The 23,195-nt window shown below is 39.1% G+C and overlaps 1 protein-coding gene and 1 long non-coding RNA gene across 5 annotated transcripts in view; one reads left to right on the top strand and one right to left on the bottom strand.

Moving 5' to 3' along the window:
- The window catches only part of PRKN (parkin RBR E3 ubiquitin protein ligase), a 982,733-nt gene that overhangs the window by 305,480 nt on the left and 654,058 nt on the right, over nt 1-23,195 (bottom strand). The gene's annotated exons all lie outside the window — the stretch shown is intronic.
- Nucleotides 1-23,195, top strand: part of LOC144585910 (uncharacterized) — a 116,530-nt gene that overhangs the window by 63,666 nt on the left and 29,669 nt on the right. Inside the window, exon 3 of the long non-coding RNA XR_013540533.1 lies at nt 21,725-21,798. This is a non-coding gene — a long non-coding RNA (uncharacterized LOC144585910). The remainder of the gene's footprint in view (nt 1-21,724; nt 21,799-23,195) is intronic.

Raw genomic sequence — 23,195 nt, 5'->3', positions numbered from 1 at the left:
GTGGCTTGGGTGACTCTCTCACGTTTGGGGGGGATGACCCTGGCCATGAAGAGTGGGGTCCGCAGCCTGGGCATACATCTGGACCCGACACTCACCATGGAAACACAGGTGGCATCGGTAGTCCGCACCGCCTTCTTCCACCTCTGGCGGATTGCCTGGCTGCGGTCCTATCTTGACACGGGGGCACTCACTACCTTGGTGCATGCGCTCGTAATCTCAAGATTAGACCACTGTAACGCGCTTTATGTGGTGCTGCCTTTGAGGCTGATGCGGAAACTTCAGTTGGTGCAGAATGCGGTGGCCAGACTCCTCAGTGGATGAGAAAATACAAACTTATTTCTCCAACTCTGGCTATGCTGCATTGGCTGCCCATTCCGCATCGACTTCAAAGTCTTAATGCTTACTTACAAGGCCATAAATGGTTCAGGATCTCGATATTTAGCGGAACGCCTGCTCCCACCAAGGTCTACCCGGATCACCCGTGCAAGTCAGGAGGAGAGGCTGAGGAGCCTGACGCTGAGAGAGGCCCGGAAGGAAAAGACACAAAACCGGGCCTTCTCAGCGGTGGCTCCTCGCCTTTGGAACAACCTCCCTTCAGAGATTTGTGCGGCCCCTACGCTGGGAATCTTTAAAAGCCAATTTAAAACATAGCTATACATCCAGGCCTTCCCTCCAGTCAATACCTGATTTCTTTTCTATTCCTTCTTATTTTATTCTCACTCTGTTTTATTATAACTGTATCAAAAGATTATGTAATGTTCTTGTGTTTTATTGTTTTATCCTATACTGGAAGCCGCCTAGAGTGGTCGAGTAGACTAGATAGGCGGGCTATAAATCAAATAAATAAATAAATAAATAAATAAATAAATAAATAAATAAATAAATAAATAAATAAATAAATAAATAAATCTGGGGCATGTTACTGTAAGTATTTATATGTGTAATAGCACTGGATGATGTATGACTGTTTAATGACTAATTTTTGTAATGCTGTACCTCAAAGGAAGAGAAATGCTTCACTGGAGGTGAGCCAACTGTGGTTTTGAGCTGCTAGTAACCCCCAGGAATTCAAATGCCTGACCCATGCCCAAGATATAAATATACATAGGGAAACACCTTGCGCTGACTATGGGGTATGGGGAACAACTTTTCCCTGGACCTTCATCCTCATCTGAAAAAAAAATTACAACATGGCCATTAAGGGACATGGTAAAAGGTAAAGGTTCCCTTTGACATTTAGTCCAGGAGTGTCTGACTCTAGAGAGCAGTGCTCATCCCTGTTTCCTAGCCGTAGAGCCAGCATTTGTCCATAGACAGCTTCCGTGGTCACGTGGCCAGCACAACTAGACACGGAAGGCTGTTACCTTCCCACCGTGGTGGTACCTATTTATCTACTCACATATACATGGACATGAACGGGGCTTTATTAAGTAAAACTAAAGGTTCTGAACTTTGATTGTCTTAATTATCTTCAGAAGACTTTACTCAGTCGAAACTGCATTTCTGTGAATCTGACCTCCTTTCTCTTTCACTGGAGACTGTTTTATTACATGTGTTGATGGTTATAGACTATGTAGGAATCAGCTTTGACTGCCTGGCGCTGCTGTTTCTGCTACTGCTTAATGCTGCCTTATTACACTAAGAACCAATGTTTTGAACAGTACTAACAGATGCAGAAATAAAGTTTAGTTGTTACACCTATTGGCAGAGGAAGAGGCCAATCAGAAGATAATTTGCCTAATTAGCCCCATCTACCCCCAAACTTTGAGCAAGCACTAGTGAAGGGAATGCAAAGTATTCTCTGCCTACTTCACACAAGACCATCTCCTACACAGCTACCACTTTTCTACAAGAATACCATGTGTAATCTGCATCATGATGTAGTGCGCTACATGGTCAAGGCTATCTGGGGGATGAAGGTGAGGACAACCTGTGTTAGCAGGAGGAGACCAGCACTAAGGAATAACCTGAGCCCCCAGCTGGTAGCCACCCCCCACAAGACACCATATGGGCCTCTCAGGGAGGGCTCATGCCTGTCAGGAGACAACAGTACTGTAGTGTAGATGGATGAAAAACCTAGTGGCTGTAGAGTAGTGGCCTCCAACCTTGGGCCTCCAGATGTTTTTGGACTTCATTTCCCAGAAATCCTGACCAGCAGAGGTGGTAGTGAAGGCTTCTGGGAGTTGTAGTCCAAGAACATCTGGAGGCCCAAGGTTGGAGACCACTGCCGTAGAGAACACCAGATACTCCAGGTATTAGAACAGTGAAAATGACGAAATCAGCACCAGCATTTTCAAAGCCAACCACCTGTAGTTAAGTGGAGTAAGCTGATGCAGAGAAGGTTCCCACCCAGTCCAAGGCCAATAAACCATCTGAGGCAACCCCAAAGTACTAGAAGCAACATATGCAATCATGTTACATTTTTTTCTACCTATATGAAACACAGAAATATTTTCTGGGTTTTAAGCAGATAAGGTTAAAAAAGAAGACAGATGTAAAATATATAGGCTTTTATTAAGTGACTCTGGTAAAAGCATTTCTTTAAAATCCACACATCACAAAGTTGCAGTTAAAATACAAGCATTACTCTTCTTGTAAGTAAAAAAAGGCATGATCCACACAACTATGTTGCTATTTTAAAAACCTAATGTATAAAAATAATTTAGCTAGGTCAGTTGTGGGCAAAATGAAGTTTGTTAGATTTTTTAGACTGTGACTTTCAGCATTCTTCATCATTAACTGGGCTGCTAATGGTGGGCTGGTGGGAGCTGGATTCCAGAAACATTTGGAAGGCTGTCTTTTCCCACCAGAGGGTAGTTTCCATCAAGAAATATCTCTCTATAAGCGGTAGAGATGTTGATGGCAGAACAGATTTCAGAATGGAAAGGACAGTCAGCATGAACTCTGCTCTCTCCAATATGTCCCCTAAACGTCCTCCAAAGAAATGGATCAACACCCAGGTTGTGTATCGAGGTTTAATACAGTTAGATGTTGGCTCTATACCATTTCTTGGGTCATATCGTTACCCTGATAAGAAGGCTGATTATAAATCAGTGAACATGAACTTCAGGTTTTTGCTTAAATTCAGTAGAAGAACAGGGAAGAAAATGGCTTAAGGACGAGGGATTGAAAGAATACTCACTAAATTTCTATACTTGTAGATTTTGGTAGTCTGGACATACTGAGAAACTTTGATGAAGCATTTGAAAGTCTCCACAAGATTCCTTGCCTCCAGGCAGGAGTGCCACAAAGGGCTCTTTCCCTCTCCTTGTGGCCTCTGTAGTTTTATAGAATGTTTCTACTATCTATTCCCTTTGAGAAGCAAAGCACACAAACACATAGCAAGCACAAAACGACTAGCTAATTGTTGAGAAAGAGAGAAACAACCCACCTAGTGCTCCAAGTTTTTAAATGCAGCAGCGGCAGCCCTACTTATTAGCAATTCATACCATTTTGACACCTAAGCAAACTGCAAAATTAGGTACAAAGCGGCAATTTTGCAAGAGACAACCACAGAACACTTTTCTTCTGTGCAAAACATAGTTCTTGCCAATAGGAGGACTCTGTTGAGAATGTCAGGAAAGTCAATACCCTCCTCAATAACAAAGAGAATAATGTTGTTTTTCCTCATCCCTGTGTGTGAAGACAAGGCAAGCAATATTTTACATCCCTACTCAGGCTGAACTAGCTTGCCTGAAGGGACACATGGAATTACCAACTCCTGTTTCCACCATAAGAGAAAAGTGTGAATGAGACTTTTGCAGGACGGAATCAGCAATGAAATGTGTACCTAACCTCTCCTCTGACTGATGATTCCCTCTTGCTAATGCCCACTGAGTGCTACTTTGTTCAAATTGATCCCACAGTTCAGACTTGAAACTGAAAGAAGCTCAGCTGAAGGAGAAAATTAACAGGGAGGGTTATGCAGGCACAGGAAGGGTTAAACATCACCTTTCACAGTGAACTTTTCTGTGAAGATTCCTCTGGCCCTGTTTTTGCATTAACCAACAGACTCTTCTTCTGTCTTAAAACTGTGAAATTAAATTGCTTTAAAATTAAAAAGGATTATGATCGTTTCCTTATTAATGCCCTGTATCTCAATCTATCTGTGTTCATTGCTATTACAGTAGTGCCGGTTAAAATTATTTGGTTATTTGGGATTCAAAAACCTACTTCACGGAGAAGCCATCCTTACATTATATAGTTTGCAGCAATCCTCTTTCTCCATTCTGCCTACATATTTTAACTTATTTTTTTCCATGTGTTCCTATGTTCCTTTTCCACACAGTGGTAAATCTTGTTGATGGGGGGGAAGGACAGGAAACTCTCTGAAACTCTGAATAGAGGACCACCCAAACTGATACATTCTATGAATTTTGGCAGGAGAGTTTATGGGAAGTAAAATATCGCATTAACCATGGCATTGTTCACAGAACCTCTAGTCAGAGAGGAAGAATTCAGATTCTCACTGGTTAGTTTGAAAAACAATAGATGTGCAGATCCACAGTCTGTCCATTTGATGTGAGCTTAACAGTTAGTTCATTGAGTGGCTGCCAGTTCTTTTACTCTCCACTTCTGAAAGCAACAAAGCAGCATGTGGAGGGTAAAAGAATGGAATTCACTGAACTTCAAACATTTTTAGAAAGCTATGTCTAGAAAAGAGTCTATTTAGCAGCTCCTCTAAAACACAGCTTCTCCCATCTTGCTTCCAGAATAACAGTTCAGCCTGGGAATTTTGCTTATCCTGGGGATGGAGGTCGATAGGTGGGGAAACTGGCACTCATTTTATGGCCCCCTAAGGAAACAACTACTATGGACATTTTGATTCAGCTAGAAAAGAATGTGGAAAGTATGACAGTTCTGACTCCTGTCCTCTGAAGATGCCGGCCACAGAGACTGACAAAATGTTAGGAAGAAAGACCTTAAGAACACTGCCAAACAGCCCAGAAAACCCACAACAACCATCAGATCCCAGCCGTGAAAGCCTTCGAGAATACAAAGTATGGCTTCTTAAAATATAGTACAGTAAAGCAATTCTGATGTAGCAATTATTTACTTTCAAAACATATTTTTCAGACCATCTGAAAAACACTTTTGCAGGCATTTCACAAAATATGGACATGAAATAACAATCGAACGGAAATAATAAATAAAAAGATTAGCAACTGTTAACAACCAGGCAAGATAAAATATAGGCCCAGCACCAACTGAAAGTGCACTGAAACGCTTAAATTTTGAAGGGGAGTCATGAGGACAGCCATGTGTCCCTTCGATCTGAGACACATTAAAGAAGAATGAGACCACCAAACAAACAGAACACATGTTTTTTAAATTCTAAATGAGAAAAAGAGTCTTGTGCCAATAAAATTTTCAAACTGACCTGATGGGCACACGAACACGCCCTCCATAGCCAATCTTCAAAGTCTGTGTACTTGGTTTCTGAACACCTCCCAACAATAGGTCTCTGTGTCTCAGCATCCAGACTAGCAGGTTTCCCCAACCAAGTTCCTTCTTAATTGAACATAATAATCATTCTGAGCTAAACTAAAGGGCTATCTAACACGGAAGGACTTGAAAATTCTTTGTCACAGTGTTATGTCAAGTTGAGACAGCTTATATCAACAAGAGTAAAAAAATGTAGCAAACATACTTCCCACCCCTGTTGTGAGTCACATGACCGCTGGTAGTGGAAGTATCATACAGACATCACAAATACTGCCAATAGCAATCATGACTACAAATAAGTCTTCCTTTCATTCTCTCCAGCAAGTGGTATGGAGAGACACAGGTGGCTACAGAATTGTACTCAGAGGGTGGTCTTTAATGGCTCCTTTTCAAACTGGGTGGAAGTAACACATGCTCCTCAATATTTTTATTAATGACTTGGATCAGGGGGTACAGGCAATGGTAATCAAATTTGCGGATGACACAATACTGGGTGGAATAGCGAATACCCTAGAACAGACCTGGGCAAAGTGTGGCCCGAGGGCCACATACAGCCTGTGAGCCGCTCCTGTCCAGCCCGCGGACAGTTCTGAACATCAAAACCATTTATAGCTTTTTGTCTAAAGTTGATCAGTTGCTTATCTTTAACATACCTCAAAAAAAAATCTTTAGTATTTGTGAAGATTAGCAAGTTTAAAATAAAAACAATCATAAAATCACTGTTTCATTTTATTTTTAAGTAAAGTTGGTTCAGCCCCTGAACACAGTTCATATTTTTTATGTGGTCCTCTATGGAAATTAATTGCCCAACCCTGCCCTAGAAAATAGAAACAAAATTCAAAATGATCTTGATAGGCTGGAGCACTGGACTGAAAACAACAGAATGAAATTCAACAGGGATAAATGCAAAGTACTGCACCTCGGAAACAGAAACCAAATACATAGTTACAAGATGGGGGATACCTAAGTCAACAATACTACGAGCAAGAAAGACCTTATCATAAATCACAAGCTGAATATGAGTCAACACTGTGATGCAGCTACAGAAAAGGCAACTGCTATTTTAGGATGCATTAACAGAAGTATAGTTTCCAAATCCCTTGAGGTAGTAGTTCCCCTCTATTAATCACTCATTAGGCCTCATCTTGAATACTGTGTCGAGTTCTCGACACCACATTTCAAAAAGGATGCTAACAAATTGGAACAAATTCAGAGGAAGGCAGCTTGGATGATCAGGAAACCAAGCCTTATGAGGAAAGACTGAAAGAATTGGGCATGTTTATCCTTGAGAAAAGAAGACCGAGGGAGATATGATAGCACTTTTCAAATGGTTGAAAGGCTGTCGTACAGAAGAGGGGAAGGATCTGTTCTCGGTCTTCTCAGAGTGTAGGACACGTAAGAATGGGAACAAGCTACAGGAAGCCAGATTTTGGCTGAATATCAGGAAAAACCTCTCAACTATTAGAGCAGTACAGCAATGGAATCAATTGCTTCAAGAGGTGATGAGTGCTCCAAACTGGAGGCATTCGAAAGAAACTTAGACAACCACCTGGCAGATAGACTTTGATTTATATTCCTGCATAGAGCAGGGGGCTGGACTTGATGGCCTTATAGGCCCGTTCCAACTTCATTATTTTATGATTCTATGGTGAGAGGTAGGACAGATGACTAGTAGCCGCAGATACTTTAATGTGTGTTAGTGACCAGAAACCTACAGGTGTTCATGTAACTGCAGTAGTTAATTTTTGGCTGACTGCTAAAGTGTTGGAGTTCGCATCAGTTGCACAAACAGGTACATGACCAGACATGTAATGGAGATGTACCTGGCACCTTGTCTATTAGTCACAATTAGCTCATTTCAATCCACGGTTCTTCTGGTTCATGGTCCATTGCATTTGGTAATGCAAATCTATTCTTTTTGAGGACTTTAAAATTCATTAGAAATGTTGTTTAATTTATACAGTATTTTGATATCAGGATTCTTTTAGACTACTGTAATATTTTATATTAACAGTTCATGATCAGTACCATAATCTGCTCCTGGTGCTGTTTTATTATCTCATAATAATCTTAGAACTGCAGAGATGGAAGGAACCCTATGTATAATCAAGTCCAGCCCCTGTCAGGGAGACACAATGGGAAATCAAACTCCGAACTTCTGACAGCCAGATACTGTATCTAAACCACTGAGCCATCCAGCCTTTTTTGTTTTGACAGACCGAATACAGCTTCTCCATTTCCTGCTTCCTATTACGTAATCTATTTGATTTCTAAATTGGCCACCTGGTGATATCCACACGTACAACCATCTATTTGGTTCCTTGAAGCATGGATTTGCAATAAACATATTGCTAGCTTCACAGAACCCTGCAAATTGTTTTCCTGCTTTGTATCTAACCAAGCCCAACTTTTTCAGCAACATTTGGTACTCCTTTGTTTCCTATTTTAGCATCCCAGTCCCCTATGACTATAAGCATGTCCTGTTTTATGTGTGATCAATTTCCTCCTGGATGCTTACATAAAAGCTTTCAACTTCATCTTTTTCAGCATTGATAGTTGGAGCATAGACTTGAATTATGGTTATGCTGATAGGTGTTCCTAGAAGTCTGATGGATATTATTTGGTCAGACCTTGCATTACAGACCCTAACTGCCTATGCTACACCTTGCCTCAGTATTAGTGCCACTCAATTTCTTCTGAATTTGTCACTTCCAAAATTGGAACTTTGTAAAAGGCTCACTTTGTAGCTGGGCCTTTAGATGCACAGAAGTCCTCCAAGGGATATATGAAAAATGAGGAAACATCATATGACTTAGCATTGCTTCCCTTCAGAACTAATTCTATGGGAACAAGAAGCACACTGACAACATACTGTTGAAACAGATTTCCTGCACTAGCAGGGGTGGTAGTGGTAGCCTGCATGAGCAATGAACTCCCTTCCACCTTCATTATTCTAACTTTCCCCTTGATATAAGCAACTGCCCATTTTCAAACAAACAACACCATTTACTAAAAAACATGGCATTCCCTGTCCTCCAGAGCAGTTATCTCTGGATTAACTGCAATGTCTTCAGTTCTGCACCAAAAAGCTTTGAGACCAGAAGGAATACAGTGATAATCCTATTCCCATTACAATTCCATAATGTTCATATTCTGGATTCATAACTTTTACCATATACAGTAATCTAATTGAGACACATTTTGCTATTAAATGACAGGAAAGATAAGCATTTTGAGTCTCATGCCTCCACTTTAGAGAAACATTTTGAAAATGATCTCACTGTGAATCTTGGCTGCAAAGAAACAAAGCTGTTGAGTTAAATAGCAGAAATTGGGGCAATTTTGCGGTGTGTTTAAATTTGAGAGAAATACCACACTTTGAAAACTGTTTTGGAAAGGCTGTGGTGTTAAATAATGTCTATTTTACATTAATTAGAGTGAGTTCCAGATTGGATTTTCCCTGTAATTTAATAAGCATATATGAAAATGATTCCTTATTTTGTGCTACAGTTCTTGGTAATTTCCAAAAATCTGTCATGAAGCCAAATAAATAAATAAATAAATAAATAAATAAATGAATGAATGAATGAATGAATGAATGAATAAAATAAATCACTAAGATACCTATAGGATTTTCTTTAAGTTTAATCAAAGGTTGTATATTATGATAAATGTTAATATTGGATAAATGATGATAAATGATATTGGATATCAGCCTCATCTACAATGTAATGCAAATAAAATGGCATATCTTTCTTAATCTACCTGCCCAATGAGTCCTTCTAAAGTGTTTCTCCCCATCCTTCCAGTCTTGCTGCAACAGCTATTGTTATAAAGGAAATTTTGGAGACTATGAAGTAGACAACAATGAGTAAATGATATAGTTATATTGGTGTGTGTATGTGTGTGTGTGTGGATTATGCAATTATGAATTTCAAGAGAAGAAATGGAAAAACTACTGATTTAGGCCTTTAAGATCAAGTGGAAGTTTATGCTTTGAACACTTTCTTTCAGAGGGTATTATTTATACTTTGAGACATTTTATGAGATCTATACAAAGTGGTGGTTGTGGAGAAAATAAGTGATGGAAGTCATTCGGCACCGATACATATATGAGCTGAATTTTCAAAACACGGCCAATACAACAATTAAACCTTTGCACCATGTTTTTCACTTGCTTATTGATGGCCATTTCTAAACACGATGGAAATGGTAGGTTTTAATAAGATAGAAGAGGAAAGGTTTCCTAGCTAGAAACAAAAAGATGCATTTAAAATGGTATTTTTCCCCTGCGAGGAACTTTTCAATGAATATTTCTGCAACTCATCCATTTCAAAATGTCCCTGAGACTAGAATATGTATATACCTTTGCGAATATCTGTGTTGCTGCCAAATATTAATTGAAACAATTAACTGCAGGGAATGTGTGGCTGTGAGAATATTAGTATCGCATAATCCTTTCTAGTTAAAGGTCCTTCCTGGATTATTGTGGGAAAGCTCTGGAGTTCTAATTACCTATGGAAGTCCCCAAAGGTTACTGCTGAACACGGTAATTAGACGGTTGTAATAGAAGGTGTTAGCAGGGGACAAAGGATTTGTACTAAGTACCACGACATTTTCATGGCTATTTACTGTGCAAAATAGCAGAACTTAATGGAATTTGGTGAAACTCTTCAGTGACAATTGTTAATAAAATACATTAATAACATGTTAAGAAAAGTTACAGAAAGAAAACTTTAGGATCATTATTGTGATTCTTCCTCATGCTTTTACCAAGTGCTTTGACTGTCTTGCAATACTGTTTCTAACACATAGCCCAACCTATCTCTACACATTAATGCAATGTACTGAAAAGCACTGATCCTGTATAATCCACAATCACTTTAATACGTTTGTGGATGGAGGCAGTGTACTGTAATGTGTTCTATGTAAATTGTCACTCACATAAGGCAAAACCTGGAGCAGTTCTACTGAAGCTACCAACATTCCATCGACTGAGGTTCTTAATTGTCCAATACAGAAACACTTTGTTAATCAGAATCACATAAACACAACTTCTGATAAGCTCAGTGGCTTTCCTGGACTGTGCAGTCATCATAGGACCCAACGACATCTTAGGAATACAAATCTACAGAAAACCACACACACTGACCAATACCTGCAATTTGACTCTCATCACCCATTTGCAACACAAACTAGGGACCATCAGGATGCTAAACCACAGAGCAAGAAACATACCCACCTCGACAGGAGTGAAGAAGAAGGAAGAAGGACATCTGAGGACAGTGCTTAAGGCCTGTAGATATCCAAAATGGGCTTTTAAGAAGGCAATGTCCCAACCCAGCAGGACAATGGAACAGTTTGAAACCCACAGCTAATGGAAGAACCTGGTCATTCCATACATGGCAGAAAAGCACAAAAGGATTTTTGCTAAACACCACATACTCGTGTACTTCAAACCCACAAACATACTAAGGCAAAGACTTGTCCACCAAAAAGACCAGACACCAAAACAGAACAGGTGCAATACAGTATATGTAGTCCCATGCTAAGAGGAGTGTTCAGAGCTCTACATTGGAGAAACCAAACAGCCACTAAGCAGGAGAATGGCCCAACACATGAGGGGCGATGGCTCAGGACCACAATGAGCAGTGTTCCTTCACTTGAAGGACAAAGGAAACTCATTTGATGACCAAGATGTACTCATTCTGGACCAAGAAGATAGGTGGTTTGAGAGAAGGATCAGATAAGCCATACATGTGCATATAGAAAATCCCTCACTTACCAAGGGTGGATGCCTTAGATACAATCTGTCTCCTATTTATCATGCTGCCCTTTCATCTGTCCCCAGAAAGATCAGGACCCCACACACCAGAAAGACCACTGTTAAAGACTGTTAATGACCTATGACAATGGGTGAAGGAGGACTGCAGAAGTGAGATTTCCATTCATTCCCAAACGTTTATCCATCTACTGAGCCTTTTCAGACCAGGGGGGAATGAAACCAATGTGGAGGATATATCAGGGATCTCCTACCAACTCTCCTCAGACTGAAGAAACCACTTGGATGAGTAGCAAAGCGTTTCAAAGAGTGGAAAAGCATTGTGAATAATGTCCCTTGGGCAATGACATGCAACCGGCAAATCCTTCACTTCCAGAAGTGTTGCAGTGGAACATCACTGAACCCACTGACTTCATGGACACCAAACCCCTGGAAATTGAGGAAAGGTTTCTGCACACATCTTAAATTTTGACCACTTGTGGCCAAATATTGTCTGATTATCTTGACATTTTAATTGTTTTTTGATTTTTGCCTATATTTCATGTCCATCCATGACTTTGAATTGTACAATGCTCTGATGTGAATAAAGAAAGAAAGAAAGGAAGAAAATACTTTATTCTAAATGGAAAACTTTGGGCTGATTGGTGGTTTCATAGAAAACCTCTCCCTTTATTAAACGGCATTGCGAAAAATGGCAAAAATCTTTTTGAATGCACAATATGTTGCATTTTTGCAATTTGCTAATTTAAAAGTTTGACTTTATTTAAAAACAAAAGATGATTAATGAGAACATTGGCTCGACAGCACTGACCACATTTCCAAAGGATAGCCAAATGCTTATATATTGACTTCTTGCAAAATGTGAGGGACAAACTGATTCTCCTTGTATTACTTAAATATGAGTAAAGCTTTCACATACTGCTAAAGACAGGATACAACTGGCTAGGAGCATTATTAAGCAACACATTTATACTCTGGGGAAATTTCTTTCCATAGTATAGACTGGAAGTGCTAATTGAGTTTTATCCCTTAATAACAGATAAAGCTCGTAAGTCTGGAAAGGCTGTTGATTCCAAAGAGCTCTAAATTGGACTAGATGATATGTTTCAACTTGGCAAGCATATACATGAATATCTTAGAAAGTCAATAGTGAACTGTCTATCCTCTCTACTAAATTAACTGAGTCATCAATAAGCCAATCATATCTGTAATAATGTGGTGGGATCTGGCATATAATCGTAAAGCGTATGCAATGACTTTTACAGTAAGTCATTGGTGTATTAATGCAGCTGCATCGTACTTCAGCTGCCAGTCTGGAGAAGAGGGGCTAAAGTTTAAAAATGGAGAACAAAAGAATATTTGACATTATATCAGAGGCATGCATTTTAAAAGGTAAGTATGTTGGGCTGTTGAGAACAAGCACACTCCATGTTTTAACTAACATTTAGTATATTGCAATTCCAGCCTATTAAATATGTGACGAGAAACAGACACTCTGCAGATGTAATCATGTCAATGGTGGGTAGTATACCCTGACATATTCAATACACATGCAGAGCCACTGCTGTGAAACCCAAGAGATTGTGCAAATTACCCCTTGTTTCCAATCCTACACACCACCTTCAGTTTTTCCCAAGACTGAAACTAGCATTATGGTAGAATTATCCCTACAAATTTCTCAGCCAACTTGTGAGCAAGTAAATAGTGGAGAGATTTAACCAAGTTTCTGCAGCAGGAAGATAAACTGTCAGTTTCTCTTATTAGCTGGCCATGTTAGGTGGAGATCACGGGAGTAGTCCAGTCAACTTGGACAGCCTGTTGGGCCAGGTTCACCAAAGGAAAGCTCCATTAATTCCAATTATGTTTTGTTTTTAATATCAACTGGAGTCGTAAGTACATATTTATTTATTTATTTATTTATTTATTTATTTATTTATTTATTCATTCATTCATTCATTCATTCATTCATTCAATTTTTACCCCACCCCTCTAGACAACGTCTACTCGGGGCGACTTACAAAGATGAAAACACATTAAAACAACGTAAAAATAACGAGCATAGTGCAATTATTATAATTAATACTATCCAAGATGGCAAAATTAAGAACCAGAAAAAAGGAAAGAAAAGAACTTAGGTGACTGAATAACCAAGTTTTTAATTGGTTTTTGAACATACCTAGCGAGGGTGCCAGCCGAATTTGAGTGGGAAGTGTGTTCCACAGCCGACATATTCTTTAACAAGAGCAGATGTCCAACATTGCAGAACATTAACTATTTTTTAAAACAACTGAGAGGTTTCCATATAGTTGTTCAATAGATTTCTCAGGTACTCTTTTGCTTTCATTAGTAAAATAGCTTCTTTCAGCAAGACTGCACCCTAAGAAATACTGTTAAATCCTAAGCAACAGGCATCAGAATTTTTCTACAGTGATACATATAATCACATATCAAACTGCTTCAAAATCTCTTAATTTCATCTTTTCTAAGCCTCAGAACAGCTGTGTTTTGTCAGGTACTATATCATAATACAGCAAGATTTATTAAGTCTGCAGTGAGTAATTTTTGAAGGAGATAATATCTGTCTGCAGTGCCCGTTTTCTGATGCTGAAGAAGTAAAACAAACTACAATCTTATTTTTAGAGAAGCGTTCATTTCCACTGAACAAAATGAGTATGCACAGGCAGATTTGTCTGATATGTGACCTACTGTTCTGTGCTGCAACTGTCCTACACTGGAGAGCTCCATGTTCCCAATTCTTACTGTAACAATCAACAAAGCAGTGGAAATGGACACTCCTACTCTAAAAATAAGATTGTAGATTGTTGACTATGAAATTTCCACTCTAGCCGCCTAGAGTGGTCATATAGACCAGATGGGCAGGATATAAATCAAATAAAAATAAATAAATAAATAAATAAATAAAGTGTCACAAGATTTCTTTTAAAAACAAACTGCGAGAAGACAAGGAGAGTTTTTTTTTCCTCCTGCTCTTCTTAAGAGACAGAAGCAGTGGTTTGGATGACAAGTGCAAGCTGTAGTTTGCTTCTTCATATGTAATGGAAAGCATGTAATGTTTAAGTTTGAGCTTCTACTCACTTATGCGGTACTAAAGTACTAAGAAAGTGCTGGTCTTTACCTATTAAGCCCTATGTGGTTTGGGTCCAAGCTACCTGAAGGACTGTTTGTGTTCTTAGTGGTGGATTTTTCTTCCCATATGAGCCTTTTCAGCACTTAAGATCACCAGAGGAGGACCTCCTCTTGGTCCCATTGCCAGCAGAGGCACAAGTGACAGGGACACGAAAGAGGGCCTATTTTATGGCTGCTCCCAGGTTATGAAATACTTTCCCTCTGTGAGGTTAGGCTGCCCAGTTCCTTTTATTCTTCTGTTGACAACTGAAGACCCACCATTTTAGAGAGGGTTTTAATAGTTATGACTGAGTCCCTGAATGCCATTTTTTTTTACTTAATATAGTTTTAAACATTTTATATATGTTTTAAATTATTTAGTGTATTTTAATCAGTTTTATAGTTTAATTGTTTTTAATTCGATTCTTTTCAATATTGTGAGCTGCCTTGAGTCACCTTATTGAGAGAAAGGCATCCTATAAATAAATAAATGAATAAATAAATGAATAAATGAATGTATGAATAAATAAATAAATAAACAAATATAAATAAGCAAGCAAGCAAGCAAGCAAGCAAGCAAGCAAGCAAGCAAGCAAGCAAGCAAGCAAGCAAGCAAGCAAATAAATAAATAAATAAATAAATAAATAAATAAATAAATAAATAAATAAATAAATAATGCCACAAAATATCTGAAGCAAGAGTGGTGGGAAGCAGAGGAAGGTTTTTACTTCATTTCATTTCATTTCTCAGATGCCTTTCAGGACTATCTCAAGTTGGCCTACAACAAAAGATATGCAGCTCTATACCCAATAATACAGAATTTTCAATGGCCAACGTAGCTGACTTCTATTCTGTATCAGGGATGGATTCAGTATAACACCGACACAATTATATGGATCTGTCCGTCCTACTACCACTCCACTTGACCCTTGCCCATCCTGGCTAATTGAAAGATCTGCCAGGGGGGTCCGCACCTGGGTCCAGGAGGCCGTGAACGCCTCTTTGAGAGAGGGAGAGGTCCCTACCACCTTGAAAGAGGCAGTAATTCGCCCACTCCTTAAAATGCCTAACCTGGACCCAAGGCTGGTGGGTCAGAGATTCGTCTGGCGCCAACGCTGATGACATTTCGGCGCCAGGTCAAAACCTTCCTGTTCCCAATGGCTTTTAACTGAAATAATATCAGCTGTAGGTCTGATGGCAATTTTTAGAATATATATTTTAATCGCATTTTAATTATTTTGCCCTTTTATTTTGCCTTTTTATTGTATTTTAAATGCTGTAAGCCGCCCAGAGACCTTCGGGTAGTGTGGGCGGCATATAAGTTAAATAAATAAATAAAATTAATTAATTAATTAATTAATTAATTAATTAATTAATTAATTAAATTTGCGGACGATACGACAGTGGTAGGGCTCATAAATAAGAACAATGAATCTGCTTACAGAAAGGGAGTAAATAATCTTACACTTAACATAAAAAAAAAACTAAAGGACTCATAAGTGATTTTACGAGGAAGAGAAATGTACATTTACCACTGTACATAAATGGTTAGGAAGTGGAGAGGGTTGGTAGTTTTAAATTTCTGGGCACTTACATCTCAGAGGACCGCTCATGGACTATAAATGCCAACATGCTAGTGAAGAAGGCACAGGAGAGGCTGTATTTCCTGAGAATGCTCGGGAAGTTAAATTTATCACAGCATTTACTTCTGTCCTACTATCGTAGCACCATTGAGAGTGTCCCAACCTATGGCATTCTTGTATGGTTTGGGAGCAGCTCTATAGTAGACAAAAAAGCTCTACAGAAAACCATTAAAATTGCCCAGTATATCATCGGGCTCCAAGATGTCATTGGGCTTGAAGATGTCAATCCTGGATGACATCTTCACATCCTGCTGTCTGAGGAAGTCACACAACAACCTTAGAGACTTTTCCCATCCTGCTCACAACTTCTTTGAACTGTTGCTGTCTGGCAGAAGATACAGAACAAATAAGACTCAAACCACACGTTTTCTGAATAGTTTTTATCCCAGAGCTATAATTGCACTTATTAATGAACTTAAAGACCATCAGCAGTGAACTGTTCAGCAGTGAACAGTTGGACAGTGTTACTTAGCCTGCGGTGCAGATGTTTGTGTTCTTAGTGGTGGATTTTTAGTGGGTGGAGAGTGTTTGGGGATTTTTTATGTGTGTGCATGTGGGTCTGGTCTCTGGGTGTCTGTGTGAATTTTGTTGTATGAGTATACTATATATATACTTACAGTGACAATAAATTTAATAGATAAATAGGCAAAGTGAAGCAGCAGACTTAGTCGGCAGATTGGGATGCTATGAAGGGGCAGTAAATGGTTAGCTATAAAATTTTTATTATTGCATTTTTATTGCTACACATAGGGAGAAGTACATGAGGGATTCTCTGCCTTCTGTGCTGGAATGACTTGGCGGCCTTTGGGTCCTTTGTATCCTCACTTGGGAGGATGATGAGTATAACCTGCCACTTTGCTATATGCAGCGAGAAGTCTTAGGCTTATCCTGCTCTCAACACGATTTTCTCACCCCTCATGGATGCCAGTCCCAGTTCTGCACATTGCTGGCTAAAATTCCACAAACTCCACCTTTCAAATCCTGCTGCATCCCACACATGCCCACATACCTAAGACACTGTTTTTTTCATATCACATTAGTGTTATAAATTCAGATTCAGGGAGTCAAGCTGCAATCCTATGTATATTTTTCTACCGAATTTAGAAGGGTACACACATATAGGTACGCCATTTTGCAATTGTCTGATTTTCCTCACTTACCCTTTTCTGAAAATATTAATGTTCTTTAATCTAATTTTCTAGAAGCAGGCTATTATGCCATTGGTTTTCTTTAACAATAAAATAATTAGATACATTTTCAAACGATGCTATTTCCCCAAGAGACTAGAACAGCTCCCAGCAGTTAAATATACAATTCTGCAGGATCACCCTTCCTCTAAAATGCCTATTATTTACCTCAGAGTCTCATACCAGGATCTCCAGCAAATACTCTTTCTCTGTTAAGCACGTTACTAAAAATACCTCCATATTATCCATCTTTTCTGCAGATATTACTTGGAGCAGTGGATAATGAAAAACAAAATCTGACTTTGCCAGCTACCTTATTTAGCTGAGAAGCCGAGAGTCCTTTGTCTTCAAGAGACTGTTAGCCACTATAATAAACACAGTAAAAATCAGATACCAACCAGTTGCTTGCTTGTGTTGTGCAAGTTCATATTCTAGCCTACTTTTGCAACTTAAGTGACAACTCTGCCATGTGTTTAATGACAATTTCTGGACGTTGGGAGGCACATCAAATGGCTGTGGTTCATTAGCCACCCCCCTTCCCAACCTTCTGCAAGGCCTCTGTATCACACTGTTTAAAATAATGCTGGACTAAACGTGTGTCTGATCCACCAAGAAAATTCTTACATTAAGGGCATAAATCTTAAATTGTTTCATTTTTCCACAATAACTGTGACAATGTGAGTTTTATTTTTTGAAAGTTTCAAGAGAGATTGTGCATTTTCTTGAACATGGCAACAGTTAAAATCACGGTAACTATTGCCTTGTTAGATGGAAAAGTGAAAATAATAGCACTAGGTAAATTCTGCATGTCTTTGTGATTGATCAGTCTGTCTATTCTTCTTTGCTTTCTGTGGGTATCCTCAGTATCACAAGGGGAAAAGATGCTAGTTCTGCTTAGAAACATTATTGCGCAAAACTGAGGGAAACACAAAGACAAAACTGTGTGTGATGTCTTGTTCTTGAGCTGGAGGCAATGTCAATACGTGAATTTTATACAAAGAGAGTGTTAAAATAATTAAGAGAGGTATAGAAAAGCAGCCCTGAAAACACACATTGGATTTTAAAAATGAGATTTCAAAAGCAGTGTACAAAATAATCACTGTAAACAATCAGCCAAGCAAAAGGAAGGCCACTGTACATAAACATTGCCTTGCCAAAAACAAAAAACCCTCTTTCACACCTGGTAGCTAAATGTGTTTACAAATGATAAAGTAAACAAAGGAGAGAAATGAAAGGGCATTGAAATAATCTTTGTTATACGCTGATGTGATTTTCTAATTGCTTATGCTCTAGTCTATTAATTACATAGTTTGTAAGATATTTACATAGATGTGACTTAATTGAGAGTTTTTCTGACTTAGTTAATTTGCTTTGTAATATTAATTTATTATTAAGTTTTATAAAGTATTAACACTTTAGCTGAATTCATACTGTTACACTCTGAAGCATCATATTAAGTTTGGTTAGAGTACTTATAATTTCCATTCAACTTATTAAGCTCTCATAGTTCTAAAACATTGCATTAAGTTTTATAGTTACAATTGCTGGATATTCAATAGATAGAGAACAATATTACACAGATTTATCTGCATGCATATGCTGGTTCAGTAAAAAAGGAAAGAAGCAGATGTTTTTCTGGACATTCAGTTTATCTGTCTTACATGGGGCAAAGAATTTAAGGGATATCCAAAAGAAGAGAAATGTACAGGGTACACTTTTTTCCAGTTCATTCGGGAATAAACCCTTTCTTAGAGAAATGCTAGCTGTGATGGACACAGGCTTTAGATTTTTCCCTAAAGATCTTTTTAAAAAGCTGAGACTCTTCACCGTGCTGAAACAGACCTATCTCAACAAATCAGTACAACAGGAAATTTCTTCACATCTCTCACTTTAGTTTAGATTAGGCATCCTTCAGTCTCAAGAGACTATGGTAACGTTCTCTGTATGGAGGACTTGGAACAGGATCTAATGTGGCTGAGAAGGCCAATTTGAGAGTGAAAATCCCTTCCACACTGAAGACAAATACAATATGTCCCCTGTCCAGCTCCCTGATTTTGCTGCTTTCGGGACTGCCTCTTTGCCTCGGCCTGCTGGACAAGGGTCTCTTCAAATTGGGGGAGGCCATGATGCACCACCTGCCTCCAGGCTGAACGCTCAGATGTCAAGGCTTCCCATCTGTTGAGGTCCATTCCTAAGGCCTTCAGATCCCGCTTGCAGATATCCTTGTATCACAGCTGTGGTCTCACTCTGGGGAGATTTCACTGCACTAATTCTTCATACAGGAGATCTTTTGGAATTCAACCACCAGCCATTCTCATGACATGCGCAAGCCATTATAGACGTCACTGTTTCAGTAATGTATATGTGCTAAACATTCCAGCTCATTCTAGGACTACTCTATTTGGAACTTTGTCCTGCCAGGTGGTACCAAAAATGTGTGGGAGACAATACATATGGAACGTGTTCAGCTTCTTCTCCTGCCATGCATAAAGGGTCCAGGACTCACTGCAGTACAGGAATGTGCTCAGGACACAGGCTTTATAGACCTGGATCTTGGTATATGCCATCAGCTTCTTATTGAGTCATACTGTCTTGTGTGTTTTCTTGAGGCTGATTGTTAACCCAAAGTCTTGGCAGGCCTTGCTAAAATGATTCATGAGTTGTTGGAGGTCTCCAGCAGAGTGGGTAACAATGGCTGCATCATCAGCGGAACTCCCACATACATTTCAGTTGGACTTTGCTCTCAATCTAGAGAGATTAAATAGCTTTCCATCTGATCTAGTCCAGAGATAAACACCTTCTGCTGCAGTTCCAAAGGCGTGCTTCAGCATGACAGCAAAAAAATCCCCAAAAGGTCTGGCGCGAAGACACACCCCTGTTTCACTCCGCTTTGGATGTCAAGGGATCTGATGTTGAGCCATCAAAAACTACAGTGCCCTTCATTTCCTCATGAAGGGACCTGATGATGTTAAGGAGTCGAGGTGGACATCCAATCTTAGGAAGGATTTTAAAAAGGCCGTCCCTGCTAACCAAATCAAAGGCCTTTGTGAGATCTATGAAGGCCACAAAAAGTGGCTGTCATTGTTCCCTACATTTCTCCTGCAACTGTCAGAGGGAGAATACCATGTCAGTGGTGGATCTATTAGCTCGAAATCCACACTGTGATTCTGGATAGACTCTGTCTGCAAGCACCTGGAGTCTCTTCAGTACAACACAGGCAAGCAGGTTCCATACAATGCTGAGAAGAGAGATGCCATGGTGGTTACTGCAGTCGCCCCGTCTCCTTTGTTCTTATACAATGTGACAATGTTTGCATCCTTTAGCAGAAATAAAAGTGGCCTTGTATTCCCTCGCGTCTGGCAAGGCACCTGGGAAGGATAACATCCCTGTCGAAGTGCTGAAGTGCCGTAAAGAGATCATCACCACCGAACTGTATGAAGTCTCTCATTATATTCACTATATTATGTGATGAGCAACAAATATGCACAAAACAAAACAAGAGAAATGCAAGGCAAAACTATCTCATATGTGTATCAAAAAACATTCAAATCCACTTTTTTTCTGAAGTTAAGATTGGTTTGTTAAATAAGAATGTTTTTATGGACATCAGGGGAGATTTTGTTGATTATGTATTAAGAAAGGGGAAAGGTTATGCACCTTCGCAAGAATCAAAACAATTCTGAAAGGAGTACGGGACTCTTTATGAGGAAGAAAATAGATTATATCTCTAAATGGTCCTGCTGGGTTTTACTGCATGATTTAAATCAGTAGTTCCCACCCTTGGGTAACTCAGGTGTTCTTGGACTGCAACTCCCCAAAACTCCAGGCAGCACAACTGGTGGTGATGATGGCAGTTCTGGGAACTGCATCGAGGTTACCAAAGGCTGGGAATCACTGATCTAAATGGATTTATGGTGTTAACTCATTTCTTTTTTATATTCTTTGTCTTTTTGTTGTTGTTGTAGTAAAATAAAATATAAAAAAAATACTTGGCCAAAAAACCCACAAATCCACTTTAGGCCCATCCACATACACACAAAAGAAATGTCTCAGAGATATCTCACAGAATCAGTTTAAAAGTGGCATAACATGACTTTGAGCTATCCTAATTTAATCAGATGGAGATGTGCCCTCAGTGCCAAGGTGCCATTTCCTACTGGTTTCAAAGACAACATTCTACAATTCTGTCTTTGAAATGCACGAAAATCCATTTTGAAAACAGGCAAACTCATTCCGAGATCAACCAAAAGCATCTTGACATCCTGTACTGAAGACAACATTTCTCACATTGTCCTAAATGGAAAGTATGACCATGATTTGCCCTTGAATCTTGATGCTTCATTCACACACACTCCATGGTCATGTGGGGTTGCTCCAAGATGAAGCATCTCCTTTGTTGTGGTGGTACATATGAATCAGAGTGCAATATGTCAACTCCCTATCAATAGTTCTATTGCAAAAGATGTCTACAGTATTGTCATAGAGCAAAAAACAACTATAAATCACTTCCTAAGTGCCACAGCCCTTCTTTTATCTTTTAGCCAGCATCCAGGCTACACAGGAAAAGACACCGAAACATTTTTTGCCTGCTCGTTGACGGCTCCACTTCAAAAAGGTACTTGAGCATGTTCAAGAGAGTCACTGATGAACCTGAATACCTACTGAAGTGTAAATTATGAACTTGAATACCTACTTAACTGGAAATTGAGAAAGATACTTTGCAAGAAAATTTAATGATGGCTAAAAGTCATCTTGGGGTTTAGGTGAACAAAGATGAGGAACCCCATAAGAGTTTTTTTCATAGCCTATAGAACTGCAGAGCTGGAAGGGACCCTATGGGCCACTGAGTCTAATCTTCTGCCAAAATAGGAAATCCACAGATTAAGCAACCCTGCAGGTTGCAATCTTAACCTTTTATCATCCTGCTTGCCCTCCTCTTGATACGAATTTCAATGTCCCTCTTCAGCTGTGGTGCCCAGAATAGTATTCCAGGTGAGGTCTAGCCAGAACAGAGCAGAGTGGTAGTAGTACTTTCTTTGATCTGGACACTATACGTCTGTTGCTGCAAACCAATATCACATTTGCTTTTTGTTTCTTCTTTTTTCTGTTGACTCATGTATAGCTTGTGTTTTCAGATTAGTAGACACCTAGATCATCTTCAAATATATTATGTCAAGCCAGCTGTCACCCATGTTACATTTGTGCATAGGTCTTTTCTAACTAAATGTAGAAGTTCACATTTTGCCCTACTGAGACTCATTTTGTTTGTTTTGGCCCAATTCTCCAATTTGTTTAGACTATTTTAAATCCTGATTTGGTCCTTTTAAGTATGAGTTACTCCTCCCAGTTTGGTGTCATCTGAAAATTTAATGAGCATCCCCCCCTTTTTTTTGAGAAATCCATCATGGTTCTTAGAAACTACAGTATTCTTTTTTAAACATTCACAGACCAACTTTTTAATGATCTGTTTCTAAACCTTTTTCTGATATTGATGTCAAGCCGATGCTATAATCACTGGATAGGGTTACACAAAAGCATAACAAGGGACTGAGTCCGTGTAAGGAGCATCATCAATTCTTCCTAACTTTAATGTTTTCAGTTTGAACAAAGAATACGCATTACCCTTCAAAAATGTTTTTATCAGAAAAAAGTAACATGATTCTTCTTTAGAGAGCTCTGTTTAAAACTTCATTTCAAATAAAATATGATGTCAAAAATAAAGCAAAAAATATCTCTGTGACGGGCACTGAAATGACAAGAAAATTGATGGAGCCTTCATGAAGAAAATGGTTTCCAAAAGTAGGGTATTTCAACCATTATTATCTTTTCTCTAATAGCTCCTGGGATCCAAGAAATCATTTAATAATTGTGTGCCGTCAAGTCGATTTAGACTTACAGTGATGCCCCCAGGGTTTTCTACATATGAAGTACTGAGAAATGGTTTATCAGCCCCTCTTTTTGTTGGTAATCTGCAACCACACATCTTGGCTGAGACTCCACATGTGTCAATGT

The sequence above is a fragment of the Pogona vitticeps genome, chromosome 1 (genome assembly GCF_051106095.1).
Source record: "Pogona vitticeps strain Pit_001003342236 chromosome 1, PviZW2.1, whole genome shotgun sequence".
NCBI classification, from domain to species: Eukaryota; Metazoa; Chordata; class Lepidosauria; order Squamata; family Agamidae; genus Pogona; species Pogona vitticeps.
The sequence above is the reverse complement of the archived record's forward strand: the minus strand, read 5'-3'. Positions and strand labels throughout refer to the sequence as shown.